Source organism: Arvicanthis niloticus, chromosome 2, assembly GCF_011762505.2.
Source record: "Arvicanthis niloticus isolate mArvNil1 chromosome 2, mArvNil1.pat.X, whole genome shotgun sequence".
Lineage (NCBI taxonomy): Eukaryota > Metazoa > Chordata > Mammalia > Rodentia > Muridae > Arvicanthis > Arvicanthis niloticus.
In genome coordinates this window covers 141309747-141317076 of record NC_047659.1, presented here as the reverse complement: position 1 = coordinate 141317076, position 7330 = coordinate 141309747, and positions in this window count along the sequence as shown.

Below are 7330 nucleotides of genomic sequence, written 5' to 3'. Positions count from 1 at the left end.
CACCCCTCCCAGGCCCCGCCCCAATCTCTCCAGGGTCCGCCCCCGGAGCGGAGCTGAGCGCGAGGTGGGCGGGGCTCTATAGCGGAGCGCAGGCTTTGGGCTCCACCCAACAGTTCCGCCTTCCGCAGAAGCAGCCTATCCCTGAGCGGGCGGGGCATCTGGAGACGCGCGCTCTCTCTTGTTCCCGCCTCCTCAGCCCCGTTTCCTTGGCTAAGTCCCGCCTCCTGAAGCGGAGTGGGCGGGGCTGAGGACCTGTCAAGTCCAGTTCTCAGGACCTCAGGCCAGTTCTTTGTGGAATGCATTTTTGCAGGGCTTTCCAGGATTTTGAGTTTCCGGACTGTAGACTGTGGCTGGCGGCTGTTTCATGCGAGGGCTCATGCATTCTTTGTTTTTCCTCTCAGCAGAATGGGTGAAACCTGTTAGACTGATGCTTACATGACCGCTTTTAAGAAGAACGGGACTATAGAAATTAATTCTCACTTGAAGAAGCCCTTTAAATGACTCTACTATATCGTGGGTGTGAACAAGAAAACAGCCACTGTGGAGACAAGTTTTTGTACTTTCACAGATAGTTAAAAGTACACAAACAAGGTTGCTTAGCAACTCAACTCCCATAGCGTCTCAAGAGAAGCAACGACTCACATTTCTATGTCGGACTAAAATCTGACAAGAACTCACGCTCTCTCACCTGGTGACTCTGCACTGCCTGGGGACTTGAGCCCACAGGAAGGTGTTGCTGGCGTTAGATGTGGCCCCTCTACCTTGGACCTCCAGGACCATGGGCCAAAATTAACCCTTCTGCTTCCATAACTTAAGAAAGAAACTGTTATCTTGACATGGTGATTGGCGCAGGTCTGTAACTCAAGCACTCAGAAGGCTGAGACAGAAGGATTAGGAGTTCAAGGCTAGCCTCCACCACAGGAGAACCTGTCTTACACGCATGCACAGAGGAGCAATATTTATAGCAGGGCAATGCAAATGTCTGTCAGCTGGGGAATGGAACTTAAGTCTGTGGATCACTTGCTATGCAAGCTGAAGCTCTGAGTTCCACCCTGGGACCCAGACAAGGCGGGGGAGACAGAACCACAGTCTCCACAAAGTCGTCCTCTGACCTGAACACCTGCTCCCTGCCTCCATGCAATAATAATACAAAATATTTTAAAAGTAACAAATGGACACCTTCATTCCAGGGACAAGTCTCAGGACTGCTGTGCCAAATGGAAAATCCCAGTCACAAATAAAACATACAGGAGGATTTCATTTTCACAGAATGCCAAAACAGGCAAAATTCTGAATCCCCCCCAAAAAGGTCAGCAGCCATCTATGGCTGAGAGTGGGATGTGGGTGGGACTTCAAGGAGCAGGGGGATGACCGCAGTGGGGGGAGTCCCCACAGTGCACTCAGCAAAGTTCACTTTTATGCAGAGCAATCATATTTCAATGAAACAATGTTAACAGTCCTCAGGACAGACACCCTGGCTCAGGCTTAAAATGACAGTATTTGGGAAGTAGAGGCAGGAGCTCCAGACCAGTCCCAAGCTCAGTCTCCTGGACCCAAAAGAATAAAATGTATGAAGCTAAAGTTCTCAAGATGTGCTAGCTGCATTTCAGCTGGGCAAAGCTCTTAGAGTCAGAAACCACATTGGATATGCATACGTTCTGTTTATGGTGGTTGAGTACCAGTGTCTGAAGGAGGCAGGGTGGCCTGTGTGGACTGCTTCTGCTCAGGGTGTTCAAGGTATAAAGACTAGTTAAAGGAATAGTCCTCAGTCACATTGATCCTCCAACTCCAGCTGTGTGATCTGGAGTCAGCCTCTCTGAGCTTCACCTTTTCACTTGTAAAATGAAGAGACACTAATAGACTCCCTTGCAAGACTGGAGTTGTCTCCACATAGACCTTAGAAAAGGCCATTACCTAGTGCCGGGTGCACAAAGAGAGCAGGCATTTTATCTGGAATGTCTCAAAGGTGTCTTATCCAAGTCCCCAGGGTCAGAGAGGGCTTCTAGCACTTCATCTGAAGGGTCTCCTCGGTCCCACAATGCTCTTGTGTCTGGGTCTCCTTTATTCACCCAGGCCTCCTGCTCTGGCTTCCTAGGGACTGAGTTTGCGATTTCTGCTTTATGGTTCTTGGGGAAGAGAGAAACACATTTAAATTTTTCCCTTTAAATTTCACAGAGGATGAGGAGTGCAGTGGAACACTGCCAGCCTTTGACCATGTGTTCATATTAAGTGATCAATAATGTATGTGTGCAGATGTTCTTAAGGTACACACACCCAAGTACAGGTGTGTCCAGAATACAGCAAGTGAAAGCGTTCTTCCTCCCTTTTGCCCTCTTTAATCCCTCACTGCTAGTAGTAGTAACTGATATCTATGAGCTCTGTGTGATACGGAGGATGGTACCCTTCCATCGTGCACACACTTAGCTCCGTGCCACGTGGAGGGCAACATCCTTCCAACATGGACACACTCATTTGGCGGAATGGCTTCTCCTCAGTAAGAGAATTTTCTGGTACATGATTGTGCACATCAGAGCAGCTATGAGTTAGTCTTAAATTCTCCAAGATATTTCTGCATCAGAGCTACAAACAGAATGCATGCAAATATGATCTGAGGCTAGAGAACATTTCAGTAACTTCAGGTACCCACATCAGGTAATGTCTCAACTAGAGTTATTTTTGGAGGGGCTGACACAGGTCCCTGTGCTTTCAGACAGGGTCTGACCTCAAATTTATAATTGTCCTTGCTTTGGTTTCCTGAACACTGAGATTACAGGCAACTGTCACTGTACACAGTCTGACTTCATTTTGATCTGACAGCTTCTCCCTCTTGTTTCTGAACAGTATTCTCTGAAGACCTCTCTGTTCAGCCATCTGGTAGTTTGGTCTCAATTGTCCCTCTTGGCTGGGGTGAGATTTGTCCCAGTTGGTTTGATCCGACCACACAAGGAAGGAAGGTGTGAAGTGACAGATGTTAAAGAGTTACTACCAATAAATCCCTTGATAAATAAATGGCCGAGAAGGTATCCAGGGAGATCTTAGGCTAAGCCCACCTGGGAGTCCATGCTTTGAATTTCATTTTGTCCACCTTGTGGATGATGTCCTCACATCTCAGACAATACAGACATTCTGCTTCTACAGGACGTCAGCAGACAATAGTTCAAAGTTTTATAAGAATACAAACCGCAGCCACCAACATCGCAAACTCTTTAGAGGAGAACCAAGGCTGTGCAGGACAAAAGACTCAGTCCGGCTGCTCTGTGGTCTTTCTCTCTTCCCCTCTGGGCTGGCCATTGAGTCCAGGGCTTAGTAATGCCTACTAGCCACAGACCCTTATTTTGTACAGGAGGAACTGAGGCCTCGGGAGTTCAGCCACTAGACCAAGATCCCGCAGTAGGAGGACCATCTGCAAGGGATTAGAAGTCGGCCCTCATTCCATCCTTGTCTTTGGCCCAGGCCTGGTGAGACTCCTCAGTGCTTGCTGTAAAGGGCTGAGTCAAGGGACCAGGTCTCAGTGCTTTAAGGACTGGCTGTCAGGGACTCCCACAGAGTTGGGCTGAATTCCTTCCAGGAAGGGTTCTCAGCCTTTCTGTCCGGGTCCTTGTCTTTCAGCAGATTGACCAGTGAAGCACTGCCAACCACTGCTGATACTAAGAGCACACCAGACCTCTGCCACCATCGGGCAGAAGTGGCCACAGTAGCTTTTGTTCATTATGTGTTCCTGTTACAGCTGCACTGGCTCCTTCTACCTGCGTCCCAGAACTCGCTAGGAATATACAAAAGGAACCCGAAAGTAAGCCAGGCACACCGTGGGACAGCTGTAAGCCTAACATTTGGGAAGTGGAGGGAGAAGGGTCAGAGGCTCAGGGTCGTCTTCAGCTCAACAGTGAGATCGAGGCCAGCTTGGGCTATGTAAGAACCTTTCTAAAGGGCTGGAGAGATGGCTCCGCGATTAAGCGCACGAACTGCTCTTCTGGAGGTCCTGAGGTTCAATTCCCAGCAACCACATGGTGGCTCACAACCATCTATAATGGGATCTGATGCCCTCTTCTGGTGTGACTGAAGACAGCTATAGTGTACTCATATATATATGAAATAAATAAATAATAATAATAATAATAATAATAATAATAATAACAATAATAGAACCTGTCTAAAATGATGGTGGAGGTGATGGTGATGATGATTATAATACATTTCTTAAAAAGAAAAAGGAAAGTCTCATGCTTTGTTATATATTCTGGCACCCAGTGAGAAGAGTCCCTGTGTTGAGGCCCACACTCTGCCTCAACACTTTGGTGCTAAGTGCTCTGGTCAAGAGAGAGTGTGGCTCTTGGGGCAAGAGACGCGAAGAATGGAGAAAAGACAGGGTGTGATTCAGTCTCTTCTATTTTCTCAAGTCTCTCTTTTGACGGGAATTCTGAGGTATTTATATACACAAGCAGGAGAACACAGGTGAAAACACTTTACCACGTGCACCATACAGCTGAGGTCACTAAACAGCAAAACAAGCTATGTGGGATAAACAATATATTTATCAGAGTGTGCTTCAGCTGTTATAGGCTTTTGACAACCAAGTCTTCATCAGGGTATATGGTTCCAGATGGCTGCAAAGTTGATCTAGCCGCTTTCTACTAAAGTCGGCTCCCAACATCCCTGTGATAAAATCACGGTGGCAAAACCTGTTTCACATAGGGAAGGATGCAAGGGGTCCTTACAAGAGCTCCTTCAGACCCTGGTGGGAATACAGACTGGGGGGGGGGAGGGCCAAGCATGATACGAAGTGGAAATAAACATCAAACTCAGTTTGCATTGAAAAGGAAAGGTCCCTCTTCCAAAATGATTAGAAATGCCAAATAGTGGGCATTGCACCACCTGCAGGCCTGCTCAAGGCCAGGGTCTGCTATGCTCGCTCCAGATCCTATGTGTTAGCCTGGTTAGTCAAGGACAGGGAGGCTGTGCCTTGGACAGACCAGCAGCCTGAGACCTGAGGGGCTTACACTGCTTGACCAGGGTCACTGAGCTCTCTCTGTCTAAATACAGTGTGACCTGGGCACCAACTGTGAGGCTGAGCCTTCCTTTGTTCCAGAGTGTCACCTTGCCATGACCCTTACAGAAGGGAATGGTAGCCCTCGGCTTAGACTGAAGATAGAGAATCCCACTCAGAGTTAAGGGAATGTCTCTGGGCTAATAGAATGACTAACAGAAGTGCTCTACGATGGTTCTGGAGGATGTGTGGTACAGACTGGCTGAGACCACAGTCTCAGGCTAAGTTCCTAGCTCTGCCCAGATGGGCTGAACCTATCTTCCATGGCTAAGTCTTTCAGCCATAGCTGTAGTACTGAGCCTTGTGAGGCTTCCATGGTACTACACGAGCCGCCAGAATTGACCAGTGTATAGAGGGTGGCTGGTGTCTACTTAGCCTTAACTTTCAACTTGCCCAGTCATTTGAGTGGAAAGACTTGATTGAGGAATTGTCTAGGTCTGCTTGCTCTGTGGTGGTCATGTCTATGGTGGATTGTCTCCACTATTTATTGATAAAGAGGGGCCTAGTCTCTTCCCTAGGTTCCTACCTAGGCTGGTGGCTCTGGGCTGTATAGAAAACTAACCAGCACTGGGCTTGAAGGTGAGCCAGAGAGTGAGCTAGCCAGCAGCATTCCTCCACGGTTTTGATTTAAGTCCCTGCCTTGGGTTCCCGCCCTGACTTTCTTCAATAATGGATGGTGACCTGTGAGCAGAAGTAAAATAAACCCTTCCCTCTCTCATAAGTTGATTTTGGTCATAGCATTTGCCACAGTAACAGAATGAAACTAGACTAGCTAGGGATGCTGGGTGGACCTGAACTGAGGGGACATTTTGGAGGTACACTCATAGGGGTGAGGTGGAGATGGGGTACCTTAACTATCTTCTATGTTGATTTAAACTGAACACCTAGTAGCCCTCCAAATCTCAGATTGCCTCTTGGTACTGTACTGAAGATATTGAGATTCTCCTGTGTGATGGGTTGTATATGCTCAGCCCAGGGAGTGGCACTATTAGAAGGTGTGGCTCTATTGGAGTAGGTGTGTCACTGTGGGCGTGGGCTTTAATACCCTAGTCCTAGCTGCCTGGAAGCCAATATTCTGCTAGTAGCCTTCAGATGAAGAACTCTCAGCTCAGTCTGCCCCATGCGTGCCTGGATGCTGTCATGCTCCTGTCTTGATGATACTGGACTGACTCTCTGAACCTGTAAAGCCAGCTACAACTAATTGTTGTCCTTATAAGAGTTGCCTTGGTCATGGTTCTGTTCACAGCAGTAAAACCCTAACTAAGACATCCTGGAATATTCTATATACCACCCTTGGGGCATTTATGCAGGATGTAGGGATGGAATTTTAGTCATGGTGGGCTAATGGGGACTCCGAGTATGATTTAATTTGTTTCAAGAAAAGATGCAAACACACAAAATAAGGATCATTCACGCACCATGGAGCTGGCTTGAATCTCACACCAGCGGCACTCTGGTGGCATCCTTCCTGTGTGGCCCATGGCGAACCGTAGCTGAGCTGGGAGCCAGTGGCTGCTGATTACTTGTCCTGCTTTTCTTTCTCCCTTGGGCTTTTTATCCGGTTGGTGTGTGTGCCCTTCTTCATGTGGCTCCTGGGTGTTGTGTGCCATCCTGGAGAAGCTGTGGTAAGACATGGCGAGATTCCTGCAGCTCTTACAGGTCTGGTCTCATGCAGATACAGCAAGAGAGATGACATGAAGAGAAACAAAGAGTTGGGCCAATGAGATGGCTCAGCGGGGAAAGGAGCTTGCTACCAAGACTGCCAGACTGAGTTTGATCCCTGGGACCTGCCTAGTGGAAGGAGAGAACTGACTCTTGCAAATTTTCTTCTGACCTACACATGTGTATTATTTTGTGTGTGTGTGTGTGTGCGTGTGATTACACACTTGTACACATGCACACAAGTGTGTGAGTGAGCACGCGCACACACACACACACACACACATAAGCAAACACGCAGATATTAAATCAACATAGGTACAGACAGGACAGCCACTCTCCTGGGAAGCCGATGGAAACAAGCAGCTGTAAATCTCAAGATTCAGCTCAAGTTTATTGCAATTTAGAACAGAACTTTGATTGGTAGCTTCCCCGTCCGTCCCCCCCCCCAATGCCTCTCTGATGGTCAGATTATGAGGGGATGGCTTTTTGCAGATCAGGCTCACACTTGTGCGACACAGAGGGAAGACATCCGTACCCAGGAAAATTGGCCGTGCGTCTCACGAGTAATGAGGCAGAGGCTGAGTGACGGATGACAAGCCTTCCTTCTGAGGGAGCAGCCTGACG